Raw genomic sequence first — 25,422 nt, 5'->3', positions numbered from 1 at the left:
AAAGCAAACACTTTAGTACATCACTTTATATCTTTATCATATAAATCACAGTTTGTTTATTATCCTTGCTCACTCTGTCAAATCTAGACACTGGAAAGTTCCTAGCACCTAGAAAAGCACCTGGCACATAGTAGGTATACAATAAATATTTGTTGGATAAATGAATGTAAGATTAATTTTATTTTTGTTGTTTTAGAAATCGATATTTAGATATGATATTAGATATCATATTAGATATTATATTAGATATAATATTTAGATATTTAGAAATTGATATTTAGAAATGGATATTTTTCAGGATGTGTGTGTATATATATATATGTATATATAAAGTCACATGTATCCTAATGAATCTGTCTGAATATGCTGAATATAGATTTTTATCTTTCAATTTATTTTTAAATTGAATGCCTATAATTATTACATCCTATGTCTTAAAGACTATTTTTATTTGATTTATTTTACATACTAGTATTCAATACAGAAGATGACAATGACAATGGCTGGAAAATCCACTCTTTCTTTTAACTACAGATTTCCAAATTTGGGGGGATTTGAAAAATTTTAATGGGAACTTTTGTGATAAACTGTACTAGGGCAGGATTCCAAAAGAACCTGTTAAAACACATGGAAATTAAACACGAGTACTACAAGAGTGGTATTCTTCAAAACTCCTTAGAACTATTCCAAGGGCACCTGGAATGGCTCAGTTGCTTAAATGTCTGTCTTGAGCTCAGGTCATGATCTCAGGGTCATGGGATTGAGCCCTGGGTAGGGTTCCCTGCTCAGGGGGGAGTCTGCCTCTCCCTCTCCTTCTGCCCCTACCTCCACTTGTGTGCTCTCTCTCTCCCTCTCTCTCAAATATACAAATAAATAAAAATCTTTAGAAAAAAGGAACTATTCTAGGAAATACTTTCTCTTACATGTATGCTGACTTTTTAACAGTTTTATTTCCACAAATTTCATGCGTTCAATGTATCATGGTATGTTATGCTCAGTTTTATCAAGAGCTGGTCCTACATACTATGGAGCAAAGATAGGGTTGGAGAGCAAGGTTTTCTCTATAAAAAGGGATCAGTTATTCTACTTATGGCAAGTTTGCTTTAAGAGGAACTTCCTTTTATTATTAGTTATACAAAGAAAAAATGTAATTTTGGGCAAACAACAGAAATACACAGAACATCCTGAATAAGTCTCCTAACTCTGTTGGTTATTAAGATCTGGCACTTATTAGAATGAGAACCACTGATCACTGAGGTCCTCAAAGACATGTTCATCAACGCAGAGCAGGGATGGAGTCAAACTTGCTAGTTTTTGGCAAAGACAATTGTAGACTATATCCTAGCTCTTTTTTTTTTTTTAAGGTTTTATTTATTTATCCACAAGAGATGCAGAGAGAGAAGCAGAGACATAGGCAGAAGGAGAAGCAGGCTCATTGTGGAGAGCCCAATGCAGGACTCAATCCCAGGATCCTGGGATCACGACCTGAGCCAAAGGCAGAGTGTCTACCACTGAGCCACCACCCAGGTGCCTCTATCCTAGCTCTTTTAAAATACACACTAAAAGGAATGCCTGGGTGGCTCAGCCGTTGAGCGTCTGTTGAGCCATTGAGCCACCACCCTCTGCCTATGTCTGCCTCTTTCTGTATGCCTCTCATTAATAAGTAAATAAAATCTTAAAAAAAAATCCACACGAAAAGAACTATGTTCTTGCCCTTATGCCATGACAAGAGGAAAAGATAATATATGGAACAGAATGCATTGAATTGTAGAACTGAAATAGCTTCTGGAGAAAATGAAAAATCTAGTTTAGAGGCCCCATGAAATATGAGTGGGAACTTTTCAAAACAAACTTAGTCTCAATGCAATTTCTGCATGGTGAGCTTGTGGATAATTAGGCCTCATGGTGGAAGCATGGATAATATTACAAAACAAGAGTTTATTAATTTGATCTGAGGGAAACATAGTTTGTATATTTTTGCTTCTCTATCTTCTTTGTATGTTCAGTGCTACTTTTTGCCAGAAGTGTCTAAAGAACAATATTATCTTGCTAGATCATCCTCAATAAGTTTATAATTTACAATTAGCACTATACTAAACACTGCTTAAAATTATTTTTTTTTAAAAAGACTTTATTCATTCATAAGAGACACAGAGAGAGAGAGAGAGAGAGGCAGAGACACAGGTAGAGAGAGAAGCAGGCTCCATGCAGGGAGCCCGACATGGGACTCAAACCCAGGACTCCAGGGTCATCTGCTGAACCGAAGGCACCAACCGCTGAGCCACCCAGGCATCCCTGCTTAAAATCATCTTAAGACCAAGTAATTGAAGTCATTATAAAAGAGAATTCACTTTTTCTAATCTTGCAATCACTTGAATAGGATTAGACAGGTTATTAGTAATCATAATACCTATCCGTTACTTTAATCATTCAAGAACAATCAACTGAGTACCCACTCTGTGCTAGGCACTGTGCTAAGCACCAAAAAAGAGCAGTTAACATGGAGACTCTTGCTCTCACCCAGTTTAAAGTATAACTATGATGAAATTTTTTATTTTTAAAAAATTTTTATGATGAACTTTTTCAGTAATAAAACTATTAATAGCAAGACATTATTTACTCACTTTTGAGTGCAATCTCAGTATATCTATTACATATTTCATTTGTTTTGAGTATTAACTCTTGAATTTATAATCAATTAAGCCCTGTAGCCCTGTTGTTTTTTTTTTATTAGAATACTAAAAGTCTTTAAAAAAATTGACATGCGTGTAAACAAAGCAATTTGAAAGGATAACTCATAGACAATTTTAGACTAGTTTAAGAAATAAAAAGCCATATAAAAAAGTAAGAAGTGATTTCTTCTCTACTCTAAAAGCCAATCATCTAAAATATTTCCTATTTACTACTGAATGGCATGAGGCATCTATCTAAATAAATCATTTTCTTTCAACAAAATATGAGTGGCACATCTGTGCATGCACATATTTGTGTATGCTTTATTATATGTTAAACATAAAGAAATAAGCTTTCACAGTCTATACAAGTGAATCTTAAGGTCTAAAGAAGGGGAGTAATAGGGTAAAGATTACTTAACTACATGAGATAAATTAAGAAAGGAAAAATAAAATATAAAGAAAAAGATGAGTCCTAATGGCCCAGTAGAGGATGAAAGTCAGCTAGCACAAATGGCTGGTTTTGAGTACTGATATCAGAAGAAGAACTTCTCATTTAGTCTATCTTCTAATTCTAAAATCATTTATATAAAAACATGTACCAAAAAAAAGACCAATTGCTAATCCCAATTTTAATTGGGGAACCTTCCTCTTAACCATGAATTTACGGATCAAGTTAGACAAACTACCTACACTTTGGTATTTTGAGCTTTAACTCATACGAACAAGATCAACTGTTTAATAGTAAGACTTGTCTCTCTGATTCTGACTCTCTTGCCTACATCTAAACTCAGGAAGTGAGGCTCTGTCCCCAAACTGTCTCTGTCCCTGTGACCAGTTAACTGAAGTCTACCTATGTTCACTAAAGCCAGAAGCTCAGAAGAATGACACTAGGTAGCTCATGCTGGCTCATGTTATATGTCAGGTGCTGTATAGAAGCAGCTTTGCATGGTTTGCTTTTAAAAGCAAACCTGTGGGGAAACAGCATTAAAATCCTAAGTTTTGCATGCAGGGGATAGAAGACATAAAGACGTTAGGTGAGTGATGAAATAACTTGCCTAAGACATGTGTTTATCAAGTGGTAGAGCTGAGGCACTCTCATTCCACCACACCAAACCATGCCACTGAACACGAATGGAGAACAAATAGGAAGACAGAGCAGGATGACACAATACCTCCTGGGAAATACAGTTAGCATGAAAAAATTGTGCTATTGTCAGAAAAAAAGTCAAGAATAAGCAGAATTTTCAGCATGAAGAGGTAAAGATGAGAATTTCAGATTACTAAAATAACATAGGTAGAGGAAAATGCTAGGTCAATGTAACAATTCATAGTAACTCATTTAACTAGATGAAAGTAATATTCAGTAAAGGAAAGAAAACAAAGTCAGAAATGAAGAGCAAGTCAATAGTAGGATAATACTAGAAACTAGTAAGTAGAAAGGAACATCAACTTAGATTCTAGAATTCAATTTAGCCTTCTCCCTTTTCCCAACCCACAGGAATACCTGGTCTGGCTGCCAACATAATTTTTAAATATTTCACTGCATTTAAGTAGCCAATGGAGGTTGGTGGGGAGGGGTGCAATAGACATTTATTTTTAAGATTGAGAGGTATTACAGAACTATAAAAATTATTTACTGCAAATTCAGAAAAAAAAAAGACTCAGGAAAAAGATTTAACATCCCTAATAGAATGTAAAACTCCAACAGAATGACCTCAATAAATCAAAAGGAGAAAGGCATGAACAGAGAACAAGCAAGATAGAGATGAACAGAATTCAGCAGATAAAAATACCCCAGAATGAGATAAGAAGTACAACTCGTGAGATAAAGAAGGATTTTCATGAAAGTAAAACACAATGGTAAAATTATTATGTACCCTGGGAACAGTAAATTAAAGAAAAATTCCTCTCAAAAATCAAAACTAAATGTTGAAGACAAACACAAAACTCCACAGAGTATAAAACAGTAAGTATGACATCAACAAAAAAAGTTGATACATGTGGAGATGCAAGGGCTCAGAACCACCACTAACAGGGACAGGTTTTCTTTTTTTTATTTATTTATCTTTTTAATTTTTATTTATTTATGATAGTCACACAGAGAGTGAGAGAGAGGCAGAGACATAGGCAGAGGGAGAAGCAGGCTCCATGCACTGGGAGCCCGACATGGGATTCGATCTCGGGTCTCCAGGATCGCGCCCTGGGCCAAAGGCAGGGGCTAAACCGCTGCGCCACCCAGGGATCCCAGGGACAGGTTTTCTAAGGAATGGAAGAACAAACAGCAGAAACTTAAGAGCTAAGTATAAGAAAGTATTTCCCCAGTTAAACTTCTATATACCCACTGAGAATACTTACAGTGTTTCAGGTAAATTGTTGAAAAGACATTCTAATCAACATGTGGTTGTTATTTTTGTCGGTGTTAGAGGGACAAATTAAGATCCTAAACGCAGGGAGACACTTAGAAACAAAGGTTAAATTCCACACATAAATCGGACTAAATTAAGACTTCTTCCCAACAGTAAAAGCTAAGAAACAATGGAGAAAGCTTTGGAGAGAGCATGTGTTTGAAGAATCTTCCACCAAAGCAAACTAAATTGTTGTTCATGTGGATGATGACCAGAAAATATGCTCAAATAAGGAATGACTCATAAACAGCATTTCTTTTCAACCTTATTGAAAAGAATCACTGGAAGATATATAAGAAATAGCTAAAAAATAAGTAAAGCTTATTTGTTTATATTGGCTATATCATGCCCTAAATAAGCATGGTAGAGAATTCTGGAAATGGTTTAAATAGTGATGAGACTAAATTTATGTAACTTACTACCAAATTGAATACCAATATTATTAGAGATTGAATGTATATATTCATTATCCCATTATTTATTTGTTGTAACTCTAACCCCCATGTTATGGTATTTGGAGATGAAGCCTTTGGGATTTAATTAAGGTTCGATGAAATGACAAGGATGGGGGGCCTCAAGGTTAATATTCTTCCAAGGAGAGCTATCAGAGAGCTCTCTCCCTCTCTCCCTCCCTGCCACATGAGGACCTCATGAGAAGATGACCATCTATATAAGACAGGAAGAAAATCCTCACTAGGAAACAAATTGGCCAGCAGCTTGGTCTTGGTCCTCTAGCCTCCAGAACTGTGAAATAATAAATTTCCATTGCCTAGTGATCCAGTCTCTGGTATTTTATATGTCATCCCAAGCTAAGACAAATATCAACATAATTATTTCTAGAAAAATAATATTCTGCACATTATTTGAATAACAATCATTTGAAAATAAAAGAACCACAGGTCTTTTGGCATATACAAATAAGGTGATGGGGAATTGAAGACAGAACTCAATAAAATAAATGGTTGGGGAATGGGGAGTTAACAGACAGCATTAGGATATAAATCATTGGCAATAGCCTTGGAGAAAGTCATTCTTCACTTTTCAAAGGAACTGATAAATGCTGAATTATATACTTAACATATGAGGCAATATGAAAAAGTAAATTCAAATATTAAGCAATTCTTAATACTTGCAAAGGTTTGTGACTAAATACTGTTGATTAACAAACTTGACTACAAATCAAAGTCATTTCATGTGCAAGGTGATTGGAATTGAAAATAAGACCCGTAGAAAATGTGATATAAATGTGGGAATAGAAGTTTATTTTGCTGATCAGCAGATGTAGTGGCTTGTGTGCTGAGATCATGAAAACCAGTATCAGTTACTTTCTCACATATTGAAATCAGCCATGCAAAAATGGCTTTGAAAAAGTTCTCAGAGTCCCTGGACAAAGGGCATACGTGGATGAGTGTGTAGCTTCAAAACTACAACTGCAATGAAGCCTTAAAATTTCACAGTGCTTTATGTTTGTTCCCTTGTTTGCTCTCCTTGCCTTGGAAGACTGGTTATTTCCCTATTTCAGGGGCTGCCTTTTTCCCATTCCCATATTTATAAGATTTCATAACAACATTGCTTGTGGCATTAGGGGTCCAGAAATAAAATACCGAAATCAATATAGCTGAGGGTAACAGCATTTTACATCCAGCAATGTAACTACAATGTATAGATCGTTTACCTCTGTGTATCATTAAGGGTTAAGATTGTGGTAGGTATCAGTCCAGTAGGATGTATGTTAACCACGTTAGTGACCCAAAGGAATCTCTGAATATGGAGAGTACTTCAATAACGTTTGCACACGGAGGAGTAATGACCCTGTGCAACTGCGTGCTCTGAGGGTGAAGGAGGGGTGATGTGAGGAAATTTGGACTTAATGTATTTCTCTGGAATGATGTTAGAGAGAGGAGTAGGAAAAGCAGAAGTTACAGAGGCAATAATAATGAGTAAGGTCATAATTGAATAGATCCCTTACCCAAACATTGTGTGGAAAGCTATTTGTCCTTTTGAACTAAACTAGAATGATTAAATTAAACTCCAAGAGAAAACAAGTAAATGATCAATGGTACATAGTTTAATTCAAGCTAAAGGGTCATTATCTAAGTGAGATGTAGGGGTCTAAAAAGATTATGGAAATTAAGCAGGATCTGAATCAAGGTTTAATATGGCAACAAGTGCATACTGTTTATTTAGAAGCTGGAAGAACTCTAGGCATTTGGGTGAAGAGGTCAGGGATATAGAATGTAAAAAAGAAGCCGGATACAGTTAAGATCTCAGAGAAGCAAATCATTAAATGTCATTTTGTATGCTATCAATGTTTTTTTCCCTTTTATACATCCCTATGAAAGGCCAGATATGCGCTTAGAAGACTTCTCTCTCCTCAGGTATTTACCTATCTTTTCTGAAGCCAGGAGAGTCAAAGCAAAAGTACTACTATCTGGGAAGTTAAACTTTTAAGTTTTCTCTACAAATTACCCTCTTTTCTCATTTCTTTTTCTGAATTGGGTCTTTACTTCACCCTGAGTTTAATGATCAGCTACTACTTTTCACATCTCTGATAATAACAAGCAATGACAATTGCATAATTAGCTTCTGAATGAATGTTGGTGCCCCAATAGAGTAAATGGGAAGCAATTTTGCTACCTTATTTTCCTGACCTCTGGTGGATTAGGTCCTGAAGGGAGACACTTTGGGTAAACTGAATGTGGAGTATTATCTACATGTTTTAATACAGAAAACCACTTCTCCATTTTATAAATGAGGAAGAAAAAAATGCTTGCACTTTAGTTCAAATTGCCATGAGAATTCAAATTCTCCAACAAATTTAAACTGGTATCTTAAGAGTATATACTGATAAGCCTTTATATAATTGAAGAGATCTCCTGTTTTTGATCCATAATTTCTACCTAACTGGTTGCAAGTATTCCTGTAGCTTTGACTAGCATCTAAATGACTGAATTTTTCTCTCATTTATTTGCAGAATTTCAGTTGCCTGCAGGATAGTTCCACTTGTATATTTTACAAGTACCCAAAACATTAAAAAAAAAACCACAGTGGCATAAAACTCAGATCTAGTATAGCCCCCAGGCCCCACCTTCTAAGTACAGTGCCTGGTAGTACCATATATTTTTCCTTCCACGGGAAAAATATCTTGTTTGAATAGTTACACTGATTGGTCTTGTTTCATGATTTTCTCTGACTTTCTATTATTTTTGCAGTACTTTTCAGATCATATCATATATATTTTTTTCTTCCAGCATTATTGAAGTATGACTAGAAAATAAGAATTGTATATATTAAGTTATACAATGTACTTTTTAAAAAGATGTACCAGATGATGATTTAATAGGCATATACATCATGAAATGATTACCACAATCAAATTAATCAACACATCCAGTGCCTCATATGGTTGCTATTTGCATGTGTGTGTGGTGAGAACATTTAAGATCTATTCTCTATATATCTTTTTTAAAAAAGATTTTACTTATTTATTCACGCAGACACAGAGAGAGAGGCAGAGACACAGACAGAGGGAGAAGTAGGTTCCCTGTGAGAAGCCTGATTACGGACTTGATCCCAGGACCCCGGGATCACGACCTGAGCCAAAGCCAAATACTCAACTACTGAGCTACCCAGGTGTCCAAGATCTATTGTCTTATCAAATTTCATGTTTACAATACAGTATTATTAACTACAGTTATCAGGTGGCAGTACCATATTTTGAGTGATCCTTTCCAGCTATGACACTGAAACCAAAGCTATAAATCAAAATGAGTTTTTAATATTTTCTCTCTGAACTTCTCTACTCCACATCCATTTATTCACTGGGCTTCATCAATTGTATTACAAAAATATGTCTAAAACCCTGGCTTTTTTCTTTAGACTGTCTGAGAATGAGTGTAGGTCTTTGCCAGCTTTAACTCTCCAGCCTCCTCTTCTCCATGCTATATTTATTAACTCCTGAGAAATAAGGTCAGCTTAACCATTATTCTGTTTAAAATCCACTGTCTCAGGGATCCCTGGGTGGCTCAGCGGTTTAGCGCCTGCCTTTGGCCCAGGGCGCAATCCTGGAGTCCCGGGATCGAGTCCCGCATCGGGCTCCCTGCATGGAGCCTGCTTCTCCCTCTGCCTGTATCTCTGCCCCTCTCTTGTCTATTATGAATAAATAAATAAATCTTAAACAAAAATAAATAAAAATAAAATAAAATAAAATAAAATAAAATAAAATAAAATAAATAAAATCCACTGTCTCTAATTGTCCCAGAATACAGTCAACTTCATAAAGTTGCCCACTCTAGGCTCATTCACCATATTGACAGATTGGGAATGGGGGGATGAAAGTAGTTACACATTCAGACCTACATGACTTTGCAAACACTGCTCCTTAAATCTCCAGTACTCATTTCCATCTTTTCTTGCTATCCCTCATAATCTCATTTGTGACTAGCTCTATATTAATATCTCAAAATACCACATTATATTTGAAATCATTTCTCTGTCTGGCTCTCACAAAAGTGTATATGCCCCCAAATGACTGATAACATTATCCTTTTCTCTTGTAGTGTCTCAGAAAATAATAGGCACTTATGTAGTAATTGTTTGTAAACTTAAATGAATAGACTTCACAAAATTCCATGCTTTCCTTACAATCCAGAAAATCTTTTGTAAAGCACCTAAGATTTCCCCAAGAATAGCTTATTCAGCTTTTGTGCTTAAGTATAATTTTTTATGTGTCTATAAAGTATACACACACACACACACACACACACACAAACACACACACTTTCCCAATTAGATTGTGAATGGAAAGGTATTTCATGTATATGGACTTGTAACACAACACTTCTTTCAAGAAACACTGTATGCTAGGCATTGAATAAATTTTTTTGCATCACTGGAATTATACCTTGAAGTTTGTTAATGAAGAGGGCTTGCTGTAAATTAAGCTTGAATATTTAAAATTTAGAGTCCATCTCTAAAAACCTTTATGCTGATGCTGCTACTTTGAGTTTTTTCTCCATTACCTTATGGATGGTGTTACCTAACCTACCTGTCTTGCAAATTGCAGGTGTTGATGAAGCATATCCATTTTAATTGAACTGTTAACCCATGGGAGAATTTCACTTACTCTCTCTTAATGGCATTTATGTTTTTAGATTATTTAGCGGCTTTGATTACTTAGAAGAACCCCTTATGATTTATCAAGTAAAATGACATGATTAATGTTGTACATTATACTTTCTTTAATATGATTTTACAAGTGGAAAGAAGCATCTGGATTTAATCACAAAATTACATTGAGCATCAGTGGTGCATGTAAAGCAGCTCAGACTAGTGCTGGATATATAATTTCTCCTGTGATTACAGACATCTTTTGGTTATTCCAATTTTCTAAAGACTGTCACCTTTTTAGCCAGTTTGCAGAAAATAACAATGGTAGAAACAGGCACAGTTAGAGACAGTTCAGGAGATCAGGGAATTCTTATAAGTGTTTATGGTTTCATTTTATTTTAATTATTATCGACATAGAGTCTTCAATTTTTCTAGCAGTGAGCTTCTGTATAACTTTCTTAGGAAAGAAGTTCATGGTGATTTCTCTTCTTTTACCATAATGCTTGCTGCCTTCTCTCCCTCCTCCTCCTTCCCTTTTCTCTCTCCACTGACATTTCCTTTTTGGTTTTACATAGGTTTGTCTGGTTTACTCTTTAAATACATGCAGGATTATTGCTGGAAATGCCCTAAAAGAACAAAAGTTCCAAATCCATGTCAGTTTAAAAAGCCCCAAATAAATTGTTGCACAGAGAAGAAAGTTTTTAAAGTCTGACTTACTTTTGCCCATTGATTATATATCAGCTTTGAGATATGAGTAAATTACTTAAACTTCCTTAGCCAGTTTCTTTTTCAGAAAAAAATAGCAAAATAATACATATATGACTGTTGTGGTGAGTAAACACCACATTTATATTAACATCTTCCTGACATAAATATTAAGTGCTTCAAAAATATTAACTATTATCATGATTACTAGGCCAAGTTATTTTGTTTCCATTCTGGCAAACTTTCTACTAAAGATATATCCATTTATATAAATGAATATAAATAGAATATATACGAATAGAAAAAATGATTTCACTTTAAAAATAAAACTTTAAAAAAATGTTTAAGCTAATTTTTTTTTTTTTGAGAGAGAGAGAGCACAAGCTGAGGGAGGGACAGAGGGAGAGGGAGAAGCAGGCTCCCTGCTGAGTGGGGAGCTGAAAGCAGAGGGCCCAATCCCAGGGCCTAGGATCATGACCTGAGCCAAAGGCAGATGCTTGACCGACTGAGTCACTGGGGCACCTCAACAACTGTTTTGATTAAAAATGGAAATCTAGGCAAATGTATTTATATTTCTCCCTATCTAAATACTATGAACTTAAAATTTCATAGAGTGGAATAAAGTAATAATACTTTAAAAACCTCAGATAACTAGAATTAGAGACATTATTACTACAAACATTTGAATATCTTTCTGCACTGAAAATGTGAATTATCATTTAAATGGATAAACTTGTTTAAAGGTAACACTGTTTTTGAGAGAGAGAACATGTGACAGGGAGTTGGAGGCAGACCAAGAAAGAAAATCTTAAGCTGGCCATGGAGCCTGACATCTCAGTCTCACAAGCCTGAGATGATGACCTAAGCTGAAAAAGAGTTTGGACACTTAACTGACTGAATCACCCAGGAGTCCGTAGAGGTAACACAATTTAGAGAGCCTATCAAGAGAAGGAAAGAGCAATATTAGAGTTAGTCTTCATATGGGCACAAATGTAGTTAGTGGAAGCCTTAGTGGGCCAAAGATCAAAGGAATGAGCTAAGAGTTGTCTTTGGAAAGAATATTCCTCACCTTTAATCTTGCTTGCACAGCATTTGTTGTAGCTTCAGCTTTAAGTACATATAAACCCTTTAGAAAAACTAAAAGATATGCTTGGAGGGACAGGGTCTCAGAATGTGAACTGACACACCAAATGAGAGCTCGCTCTTCTTCATTTTACATTGAACAGGTCAGCATGGCTTCCTCTCCTCTTTCATGCAAATAGAGTAAAGCCTACAAGCCAATCTTTCCCATCGAGAGATCAAAAATGCTAAAACAGTAAAACAGGCTGATATACACATACATACATATATAATCAATTCTTTCCTATTTTCTTGATCCTCATGGTTTCATATATTTGCATATAGATATGAATATCTATCAGAAACTCTTTCCTTTTTTTAATCCCCATTTTTCATAGCAGCCTGTTTTAACATCTTCAATCTCTCTACAGGAAAGAGGCACGTAGATGAGTAGGCTTTACTTGAACGAAGGAGAAGTGACCATGGTGACCTGTTCAATACATAAGGAAGGAGAGATCTTATTTGGCATGCCCATTCACATATATATGCTGAGGAACTGAAGAAGTTCATGAAATTTCCAGATTATATGTCAAAAGAGTTTACATATATATCAAGTACCTATGGAATGAATACATCTACAAGGAATTGCAAAAGTAAAGGAGAGAGAAAATAGCAACAAAGTAACAATAAGGAAAGAAACAAAGAAGAAAATTCCCCAGGTCAAAAAAAAGAAATAAAAGTTTTTGAGAATACCATGTTAATGTGAATGACTTGTTTTTTTAAACATTTTCACCTAGCTTTGACATTTAAAAATGCCCAAAGCAAATGAAAACTTTGAAATATTCCAGATGGATACTAATCCTTTTTCACTTACGTTTCTTAGATATGTCATTTCTGAGTCTATAGCTTTTTTCCCCATTTTTATAGATTTTCATAAACAAAATTATGTGAATTATTTTTATTGACTCAATTTTTTACAAGTTATTTAATTTCATTCTATTTAGGAAACTTTTCCTTATATAAAATATATAAAATAGATTACAAAAATATAGTCTCCTATATTTTTCCTACAAATATTCAATGTTTATATATTTTTATCACTTTTATGCTATCTATAAAACATAGATTTATTTCCCTATATGAATAATATATATTACAGTATGCTATTTTTTCTCTTTAATGAAATAAAATATCATATGCTCTATGAATCTTGTTGAAATTTTGAAATTTTGTTTGAAATTACATTAGATAAATTTTGGGTGCTTAGTATTTCTGTACTGTTTATAGCTGACACATAGAAATATAATTGAGTTCTCAAAATTGACTTACACTTCCAAACTTGCCAAACTCTAACTTTAATAAAATTATGGATTCCTTTAATATTTTCCTTGATCATAGTTATATTATCTGTAAAAAGTCACTATTTGGCTTCATCCTTTCTAACTCATATTTTAAGATTTTTTTCTTTCCTATTCTACCAATTATTATTACCAGTAAAAGAAATATCCCTATTATTCTCCTATAAATAATCTCATTTTAACATTTACAGATGATAAATATATTTATTTTACATACTTGTCTATTTAACTAAGGATGTTCCTTTTTCTATTTCTATATTTTGATTTGCTAAGAATATTTTTAAAAGGATGAATATCTGCTGATAGTAAATTAATGGAATTACTTTTCACATCTCTTGATATGATGTTTGTCTCTCTTACTCTATTTAGTGCAGCATATTGCACTAATTGATATTCTAATGTATAAATAATTCTTAGTGTCCTGAGAAGAGTATATATTCCTCCTGAATTTCGGTTTTGCGTACGTGTGATTTATTTTGTCTGACCATATTTATGATTTGTGTTTCTCTGTTCATAATAGAGATTACAGTAAGCCATCTGTTTCATATGCACTGATTTGGGTTTCTGAGGAACACCTTAGCTCAATAACAGAATTAGACACATTGCCTCTGGAACTAACCTCTGTAACATTAGTGGAAATTAGCTTATTTCCATTCCTTGAAGTTTGTGTAATTTATCTCTGAATTGTCTGGCACAGATGATGTTATGTAAGTAGATTTTTAAAACTGATTCAACTATTTTAAGATCAAACCAATTCAAACTATTTTAAAGTTTTTGTCATTTTTATATTTTATATTTATAAATAATCAAGTCTTTTAAATTTTTCATATACACTGGACATGTTTTTTTCAAAGTTTCTTTTTACCTATAGCTTAGAAAATATCCCATCTTGGGACTCCTGGGTGGCTCAGTGGTTGAGTGTCTGCTTTTGGCTCAGGTCCTGATCCTGGGGTCCTGGGATGAGTCCCTCATTAGGCTCCCCAAGGGAGCCTGCTTCTCCCTCTGCCTTTGTCTCTGCCTGTTTCTTTGTTTCTCATGGGTAAATAAAAATCTTAAAAAACAATCCCGTCTTTAGTTGCATCCTTATTTTCATATTATCTATTTACTTATTATTTGTCAGACATTTGGTTATCTTGTTTCTTCTAATTAAATAGCATTTTATATTGTCTTCTTTAATGCATCTATTTTCAAATCAATCAATTTCTGTTTATACTGTTAAATTTTTATTCTACTTTGATTTTTTAACTTATTTGAGATAACTTAGAGGATGTTGTGGAAATAGTACAAATATTGTGCAGCCTGACTAAATTTTCCCCAATGGTAACACTTTATATAAGTATAATATCAAAACCAGAATATTGACATTGGTGTGTTCATGAACACAAGACTATAGATCTTACTCAGTTTCACCAAATTTTATAAGTATCTATGTGTATGTGTGGTTTGCTGCAGTTTTAGTCTATGTTTAAAGATTTGTTTATGTAATCCTTACCCAATCAAGATTCAGTCCTGTTTCCTCACCACAAAGATATTTTCTTGTTTTTGTTCTCAGAAGTTTCTTCATTTACAGACTGTTATGCAAATGAATTCATGTATCGTATAACCTTCTGAGATGGGCTTTTTTCACTACAGATATTGCCCTTGAGATTCATTCAAGTTGTTACATGTATCAGTAGTTTTGTTTTGCTTTGTTTTGTTTTGTTTTTAATTCCCCCCCAAAAAATGCCATGGTATATGTATGTATCACAGTTTATTTGGCCATTTACCTATTGCAGGACAGGGCTGTTTCCAATTTCTGGCTACTACAAATAAAGCTGTTATGAACATTCATGTATAAGTTTGGGTGTGAACATAGGTTTTTGTTTCTCTGGGATAACTGTTTAAGAATCAATTAGCTGGGTCATATTATATGTGTAGTTTGATTTTATAAAAAACTTCCAAATAATTTCTAGAGTGTAATGTTATGCCATGTTACATTCTTAGCAGAAATGTATAAGAAAATTAGTTTCTCCAAATTTTTGCTAATGTTTAGCTTTTTTAAGAAAAAAAAAAGCAGAAAAACAATTTTAGCCATTCTGATAGGTATGTAGGAATATATCCCTGTAGTTTTAACCAGTGATTCTCTAGCAGTTAATGATGTTGAACATATTTTCATGTGCTTATTTGCTATTCATATCTCCTCTTTAGTGAAAGGTCTGTGCATGTCTTCTGTCCATTTTTGTTGTTGTTGTTGTGTTCTAAGTTTTTATATTGTCTAGGTATAAGTCCTTTTCAGATATGTGGTTTGTAAATATTTTTTCTTTAACTGCCTTTAACTTTTGAGTGTTTTTCATATGCAAAAATGTTTTATTTTGATCAAGTCTAGTTTATCCATTTTTTTTTTCTTTTCTGGTTTATGCTCCTTGTACCATGTCTGAGAAGTCTTCATCTAGCCCCAGAACCCAAGCATTTGCTCATATATTGACTTCTACAAGTTTTGTAGTTGTACATTTGAATCTATAATCCATGTTTAGTTAATTTTTATAAAGTGTGAAGTTTAGTTGAAGTGTTTTTGTTTGGGGGCTTTTTAATTTTTTTTGGTATTTGTTTGTTTTGTCTATAGATAACCAATTGCTCTTGCAAAGATTATCCTTCCTTCAGTGAATTTCTTGGGCAATACTGAAGGAGCTTTCCAGTCAAATACAAATACTGAAATTTACACTGTTTGGGTGATGAAACTGCATAATTTGTGTTTCCCTTTTTAACTTTCCAAATTGTCTTTACTATTCTGGAAATACTACTGTAATAGGAAAAAAAAGTAAGTTAAAACATAAAGGTAGTACTTGGGAGATGCTATGAAAACACTATTCATTACCCATGTTTTAATCCTATAGATATGCTTCAATCATTTACTGTTATAATTTCAATTCTGAAACGTAGATGAACAAAAATACTTTACTGTTCACGTTGGTTTGATCCAAAAGATTTTTAGACAGAACATTTGTAAAAGATTAATTGTTTAAATTAATAAGATTCTTTTCACTACTTATAAATTTGTAAGATTTTAATTACGGCATTGCATTAGTGTTTTTTTAAAATCTCCCTAATAAACACTCTAAATTTATTCCTAGATGGTTTTATTGATGAAAGGAAGCAGTTTATTAAGTTTTGAGATTAGTGCCTGAAACCTAAACAGATTCCATTGAATTAGACAAAAGGCATATAAAGATTAAAAATTGAATGTATCATTACGATGCTGGTAGCAATGAAGAACTAAAAAATTAGGTGAATCGTATATTCTGTTATTTTTCTTTCCTTTTAATGAAATGTACTTAGGTTTGCATTACCCTTTCAGATTCCAATTAATCCATCGCAAAAGCCTCGGCATGAATACCCATGTGAATTTTTCTTATATGTTTTGTTCACTTCCACAATAACAACAACTAATTATATGAAACTTCAAATGAATAAGGGGAGGTCATTATCATACAAATGCCTTTTAAGTAGGCAACTCTTTCTCAAATTAGCTTTAAAAGACTACCAGCATTTGTTTCCAGTACCCCTAAATGACCCTGCTTACCTTAAAGCCATATAGGGAACCAGACTCAGACTTTCTGGGTATATTTGCAAGCTACAGGGTTCCGTGGTCTGGTAATATGATCATTTGAATGAATTATGGGTTATTGATGTTTACTACTAATAGGTTAATATTTAGGTTCATTTAATTTTTGTATATTTAATAATTAAAATGGTAACATTTACTCATCTTCTGATCTCTAGTGATGATTAAAGTTTTATATATGTTTATTTAACATTCAGCAAAGTTGAATTATTACAATTTTTCAAGAATTATATCGAATTCAACATTCTATGAATAAGTAACTATGACAAGGAACATTCGTGGATAGTCAATTTTGACAACTGGTATTTCTTTAATATCAGAGCACAGTGCTTATAAGGAAGGCTGACTGGATTCAGGGCTTTACAATATGGTAGCCCTTTGGCTTGATTGTCTCAATCTGTTGATTGACTCACTGTATCATAATAAGGCCAATGAGATTATTTTAATAAATAGTATTCTAGGAAAGTCCACTTCTGACATTTTAAATCTGCCTAGCTCTCTCTTCTTCTTCCTACTGCTCCTCTTCTCCAATTTGATAGAAACCTTGTCTCCTGACATCTCCATTGTTTCTATTATCTCTGTGCTGGGTTTATTATTTCCTACTTATTCCAAACCTCATCATTCTTTCTATGGCCTCAAATGTTTCTGTAGGTCTGAAATTCAGTAAGCCTTTGTCCTCCATCTTAGCCTCTTATGACACTTGATCTTGTATCAACCCAAAACTGTAAGATTTGCCTTTGAAATTAATTTATCCAGCGCTGCATGAGGGAATTCCTGAAAAATGTGAGTTAGATCTAATAAAAATTCATGATCAACAATATTAGTTTGGTCCTCCCTACTGACCAGCAAGCTTTCTGTGCATTGACCGCCATTTTCTAACCTAATTTCTGGATGTTTTCCACTCTCTTCCAGCCCCAGAATTATACTCTCCCTATAATCTCAGCAGAGGACACTATCTTTCGGGGTAGAAAGGTGATCAAATTTCCCTCCTCACCTACCTCCTGCCAATATTTGTAGCCTTATCTAAATCTAGACCCTTACCACAGAAAAGAAGGTCTACTATTGTGCACAAGTTCATAATACCATGATCTTCTAACATCATTGTCAACAATGGTAACCTCCTATTTTAATATCACAGCTTCATATTGATAGCCTTTTCTCCTCAATCTTTTTATCTCCAGTCTTAAAAAGATTAAAATGTAATCTGGCATTTTCCATGTAACTTCAAGTACAATTAAGTAATCTGTAGATAAATCTCTTAAAAAAATAGTAAACTATATATTATCCTTGTTTTTCAATCACTTCACCTATACTGGGATGCTCATGCATTCATTGGATTCTATTCTCTTCTGACTTACTATCTCTGAGGTATAGAATGGTACTAATAAATACTTTTATTTTAAAATTATGCCTCCTCTTGCTCTCCGATGCATTTCTCTAATAGTAGAGTCTATTGCCTTTCCTTAATTCCGGTACTTCTAATCTATTTCTCATATAGCTTCTGTTACCCTTTATTCACCATTTAAAAGTTCAGTTCTCTTTGCCTTTGCCCTTCTTGCCTCTCTTCAGTTTGAATTCTGAGAATTTCCTCAGGTTGTTCTAACTCACATACATTGCTTCACATGCCACTGACTTTCTGAAGAATAGCACAATGAATATTTTCATCACATGTTCTCTTGAGCTTTGACATATATAGCTGGTTACCTGTTACACATTTTTATAAAAATGAGTAACTCCTAAGCATATCATATTCAGGGTGGATCAAATAGAAAGTGGACTTACCTCCTTCTCACCATCACTGCCCTAAAAAACAAACAAATAAACAATCAGACAAAGAGCTACTTCTTCTGCATTCTACATTCAGGGACTGGCATTAACTTCTATCTAGTCAATAAAACAGAAATTGAGGTTCATCCTTGATTTGTCCTTTCTCTTCATTTCCCTACATCTAATCAGAAAATCCAGCTTGCTCAATAACTTAATTAACTCTTGCATTTTTTTCCTTACTGTTAGTCTAAATGCTTCAGATTAGTTCACCATGCTTGTATTTTCAAAACTTGAATATATTTCTAGTACTTCCTCACAGTCTATTCTTGTTTCCATTCAAATCATTCTCTACTATATCCAAGAATATTGCTTTTACTAAAGAGCATATATAAATAGACCATACTCCTGATTTAAATCGTTACCTTAAGGATAAAATTCAAATGTTTTATTATGATATTAAATGTTCCTTATGAATTGGCCTTTATCTACAATTCAGGAGAATATGTTAATCTTCACCATAATATATCCTCTTTTCTTCCCATGTGAAATATAGGTCCTTTTTATTTTTTTAAAGATTTTATTAATTTATTCATGAAAGATATAGAGATAGGCAGAGACATAGACAGAGGAAAAAGTAGGTTCCTCACAGGGAGCCTGATGTGGGAGTCTATCCCCAGACCCAGGATCATGCCCTGAGCCAAAGGCAGAAGCTCAACCACTGAGCCACCCAGGCATCCCAATATAGGTCCTTTTTAAAATATGTTACACCATGTTAAATCATATGTCTTTCAGATACAGCATGTTATTCTTTATTCTAGGAATATTATTGCCAATAACTTTGCTCAATTGCTTATGATTTTTCCCACTTTCTAACTATAGTAGAAGGTACAAGTTCCTCAGAGCACCATCCATGACCATTCCAAGCCAGATATTTCCTATGCTCCCCACAACCTCTATTATAGCATTTAATAACCTTTATGAGATACTTTTCTTTTTTGTCTATCACTCCTAGAAGATTGTGAAGCGATTAGAGATAAGGCCCATGTCTTATTCATCTTTGAATGCCTCACGTACAGCATGGGGCCTCAATTATTTAAGCACTCGAGTACTTATTGATTGAATAAATGAATAAATACACCTTTGACCCCAAGTAGATTACTCTTTTCTTATGAAAGGAATTCTCATATCTGCCAGACAGTGAAGTATGAACAAGATCAGTTTGATTTTAAGCCCTTCTATTCAAGATTCCAGACAACTCATCTTTCTGACACATTAATTCTTCAAATGTATTTGCAACATTGCATGACTTTCTTTTATATTCATTTTTTACTTTTCTGCAATTTTGCCTTAGATTTATTGAATTCAAGAAGATCCTTCTCTCTCATTTACTTTAAAACTGATATATATTTGTGGATTTTGATCAACATAGTCTTCAGTCAATAAGATCATTTTTAAATTCTGGTGGCCTTTATGTGCTAACCATAGCAAGTAAATGAAAGAAAGGCAGCATTTAAATGAGGTTTCTGAAGTGAGGTCAATTCACCTGCACATTTAGAATATCAACAAATTCACTTAAACTACTCATGCTATTCAAAATGTGGCAACTTTATGTCCTGTAACTGGATAATTACTTCCCCTGTCCCATCCTACCTGGGAAGCTGGGCAAAGTAAGTTGCTAATTAATATCTGCAATCAATCAATTCAGATTCATAGTCCTTTTTTAAGCTAGTTTAAAGTCTTTTCTTTTTGGATGACTCAGCTTTTTGTAGATGATTGTTCAGATTCCCTATACATTCTGCATCTCCTGGATGACTTTTTTTTTTTTTTTTAATTTATTTACGAGAGTCACAGAGAGAGAGAGAGAGAGAGGCAGAGACACAGGCAGAGGGAGAAGCAGGCTCCATGCACCGGGAGCCCGACGTGGGATTCGATCCCGGGTCTCCAGGATCGCACCCTGGGCCAAAGGCAGGCACTAAACCACTGCGCCACCCAGGGATCCCTCCTGGATGACTTTTTGAGTGCTTGGGATAAGGGAGTATGCTTCAGAATCCTGGCTGCAGGATGATTTTTTTTTTCTGGTCTGTCAATCTAGTCTTTTGGACATTGGGACATTACCCATTGCCATAGTCTGTAGATTCAGAAATTTGTATCAGAACAAAAATATCCACTCTCTCTACCTGTTTGTTCTATCCTAGACTGCTTCCTGTTTGCTGTCCAGCTCTGTCAGCCCTTTCACATCGCCTCACTGTGACTCATTGGAATACTAGGAATGTATGCATGCCCTGCATAGGATGTACTGAGCTAGTAATGCTGTGTAAGGCTATCAATTATGCCACATTTTACAGCAAATGATATGCTTTTTTTCGAGGACATACTGGATATGGCTTAAAGGTTGGAATCACCCAAGCTATGCCTCCCAACCCAAGTGTGCAATTATTCATCCCTGGCTGTCTGATTTTTGAGGATTTTCTAACATTTTCTCTCTCCTTGGAGTTCCATGGCAAGAGAGAAAAATGGAGAGAGGAAAAAAAGCACAGACATGAGCATGTCTGTCTCTTGCCTTAACTGCAGCCCTCTGGCATGGAAATACTTTCTCCATTTTTCCCTTTCTCTGAGAAGATTTTCATTTCATCAAACAGTGAGGTGAAGTTCTGAAGTTCTGGCTCCTGATAAGTTACCAGCATGTTAAATAATTTAGAAATGTCTCTTTTCTCTTAATAAAAAATAACTCTTAAAGTAATAGTATTGTTATTATACAAAAACTATTCGAGACTTGTAAGTAAATAATTGTATTTTAGTTCTAGGTTGTATGTATCTGTGGATACAGTCCATATGGAGTTATAAGACATAAAGGTATACAAGATCCTAGAGTAAATGAGTAAACATTTTAAAAATATGCCTTCCCATTACACATTTTAATGGATTTTTATATCCTTATAGTAGACACAGTGGTGCCCTTCAAGACAAGGATATTCGTTCTCCCAAGCTGCCAGGAATATTGCCTGTTAATGTTGTAGGGCTGTCCCTATCCATCAATTGACCTTGGCTGAAGGGAGCTGATTAATCCAAAGTTACCAGCCCTAAGGGCGGCTTAAAATAATTCTAATACCAATTTTCAAAGTATGGGGGCTTTTTCCATACCCCCAAACAATTCTCAGACACCAGTTGAGTGTCCTACAGTCCAATAGTGACACCACCCACCTGGAGATAATGTGAGATCCCATAGATTAAAGGTTTAGTTGCAAGTCCAGGTTATTATCTGCTCTGACCAACATCTGTGTAGATCAGTGATTTCAATGACTCTCACACCTTGGGTTCTATTATTTTACTAATATGGCTCACAAACTCAGGAAAACATTTTACTTCCTAGAAGACAGCTTATTATAGAAGGATATAACTCAGAAACAGCACCATGGAAGAGATACACAAGACAAATATGCGGGAAAGGACATGGAACTTCAATGCCCTCTTCCAGCTCACTGTGTTCCCAATAACTCCAAATGGTATCCAACCTCAAAGCTCTCCAAACCCTCTTCTTTTGTTTTTTTATGGAGCCTTCATTACATGGGCACGATTGATTGAATCATTGACTACTAGCGATACATTCAAACTCCAGTCCTTCTTCCCTCCCCAGGGCCAGGAAGTGGGACTGAAATTTCTAACCCTCCAATGATAAGGTTGGATCTCCTGACAACCAGTCTCATTCTTGTGCTTTCCAAAAGTCACGCCATTAACATTAACTCAGGTGTGGCTGATAGGGTTTCATTAGGAATATTAAAACACCTTCATCACTTGTGTCACTTAGGAAATTCCAAGAGTTTTAGAAGGTCTATGTGAGAAACAGGGACAAAGATGCAATATATATTTAATCATAATATCACAGGGTCCATGTTCAATAACTGGTTGATAGAGGGTTAAGAGAACCATCTTTTCACCTCTGTTCAGACCAAGTCTGAACTGCCATCCCTGCTGCAGCTGCATATAGAAATTGCTGAAGCTTCTGAGGCAATATATCTAGGTTCAATCTCTCCCTCTGTGAAAGCACTGCTGCTCCCTTTTCATAGTTTCCTGAGAACTCTCCTCAACAAGCCACCTTCAAGTAAATCTCCAGTTCAGAGCCTATTTCCCAGAACACCTGACCTATGAGAGCTGGAATAGGGATTTTGGAGCCAGGTTGATTCCCTACTCAGTAGCAACTGCATCACAGTTCAGTATTTCCTCTAGCCAGTCCTGCTCCCCTCACTGCCTCATGTCCATTTTTTCTCAAAGCTTTCCTTTAATAATTACCTCATGTGTAAGATCTGTCTCAGAATCTGTGTCCTATGGAAACTCAAATCCAACAATCCAGATGCTATCTTTGTTTCAGGGCATAGAAAAAGGAAAAAAGCATGTTAGAGATAAATAATTAAGATTATAATCCCTTAAATTTTCACAGTATTTTATACATTGTCAAGAAAACTGATATAATTTCTAGGTTGATCTGAGTAAAAGAGCAGGGAAGAGAAAGACACTGAAAGAAACCAGATAGCATTAATTGTTTGAGATTGATGTTTAAACCTATGACTGTGACTTAGATTTCTACATGTTAACCTGTAATTCTTCTGTTAATCTGAGAAATACTTTGATCTTACTAATAAGAAATAAATAGTAAATAGGATCAATCACAATTCAACCTCCTTATTTCTTGTAAATATACACTTGGCCATGTCAGAAACATTGAAAACCACAAAGGAAGAGAAGAATGTCTTTGAAAATATATGATGTGGGGGCAGTCCGGGTGGCTCAGCAGTTTAGTGCCTGCCTTTGGCCCAGGGTGTGATCCTAGAGTCCTAGGATGGAGTCCCACATCGGGCTCCCCGCATGGAGCCTGCTGCTCCCTCTGCCTGTGTCTCTGCCTCTCTCTCTCTGTCTCTTGTGAATAAATAAATAAAATCTTTTTAAAAAAATTCAGGATAAACTATTTTTTAAAGATTTTATTTATTCACTAGAGACACACATAGAGAGAGGCAGAGACAATAAATAAAATCTTTTTAAAAATTCAGGATAAACGATGTTTTTTAAGATTTTATTTATTTATTCATGAGAAACACAGAGAGAGACAGAGAGAGGCAGAGACACAGTCAGAGGGAGAAGCAGGCTCCATGCAGGGAACCCGATGTGGGACTACATCCCAGGACTCCAAGATCACACCCTGGGCCAAAGGCAGGTGCTAAACCGCTGAGCCACCCAGGGATCCCCAGTATAAACTATTTTATATCCTTTAGAATATATTGCCTCTGTAAAATAGTAGGAAAAAGTCAAAAGAAGATAAAATATGAGAAAGAAATAGATGATGGGAAAAGATGAAGTAAATATGCATGAAATAAATTATGTAAGAAACTCAAACAAATCTATGGACTCCACACAGACAGAAGTAAAAGACTGACATAATACCGCAAAAGAAAAAAAAAAAAAAGTTGTCACATTGAAAAGAAACTCAAAGATATTTTTCTGTATTAAATTTTTAAATGGAAAATGGTGATGATAACAGACATAAAAGGAAAACTGAAGAATCAATACTTAAAGATCATTTATGATCCTGAGTGTTCAAAAAAAGTGAAAAAAAATGAATGATAGAACAAATAAATCTTGTACTAGAGAAGGTCTTTATGTGAATATTGATATGAGGAGTCAGTTGTGACAGAGTATAATCAACTAAAAAAATACACAAAAGCTAATTTTTTGCAACGCTTTAAAATTATAAGGGGAGGGGGAAAGATAATCTAATGATCTTAGATTTCTTGATGTAACACTATTATTGTTTTGAGTGATCTTCAAAACATTTGCCCAAACATCCTGTTTTCATTTGCAAAGATACTTCTATAGATGTTGGATTTTGAAAAAAAAAAAATGCTTTACACCTATTCAAAATGTTTTACTTTGATATGTAATTATAACACTTAAACTATAGTAGGAAAATATAAAAGTGATGTATATACTTAAAAGATACTGAGAATGGATGTCTTAATAATTCCTTTGAATCTGGTTATAAAATAAAACCAAGTGTTTAAATGTACTTTTATTTTTTTTAAAGATTTTATTTATTTATTCATGAGAAACACAGAGAAAAGGCAGAGACATAGGGAAAGGGAAAAGCACGCTCTTCTCAGGGAGCCCAATGTGGGACTCCCTGAGCCCTGAATCAAAGGCAGATGCTCAACCACTGAACCACCCAGGCATCCCTTAAATGTATTTTTTTTTTTAAGATTTTAATTATTTATTCACGAGAGACACAGAGAGAGAAAGAGAGGCAGAGACATAGGCAGAGAGAGAAGCAGGCCCATGCAGGGAGCCCCATGTGGGACTCGATCCTGGGACTCTAGGATCATGCCCTGGGCTGAAGGCGATGCTTAACCGCTAAGCCATCCAGGTATCCCTAAATGTACTTTTATTTTTTATTTATTTATTTTTCTAAATGTACTTTTAAAAGAAAATATGTTTACTGTCAAAATAATAAAACAATAATAATGTGCAAGAGTTCTTTATTGAATGTCTAAACTGTCCAGGCATAACTTATGTATATCTCATATAAATTTCACAATGATATCATCAAACATGTATTTCTATATCGGTTTTATAGGTTAGTAAAGATGCCCCCCAAAATAATGCTTTCTCCTAACGATCACAAATTAAAGAATAGGGAAATATTTTAAATCATGGGTTGCCTGACAACAAATCCTACAAATGTTCTTTTTTTGTTTGTC

This window comes from Canis lupus, chromosome 17 (genome assembly GCF_003254725.2).
Source record: "Canis lupus dingo isolate Sandy chromosome 17, ASM325472v2, whole genome shotgun sequence".
NCBI lineage: Eukaryota > Metazoa > Chordata > Mammalia > Carnivora > Canidae > Canis > Canis lupus.
Note: the sequence above shows the minus strand (reverse complement) of the source record.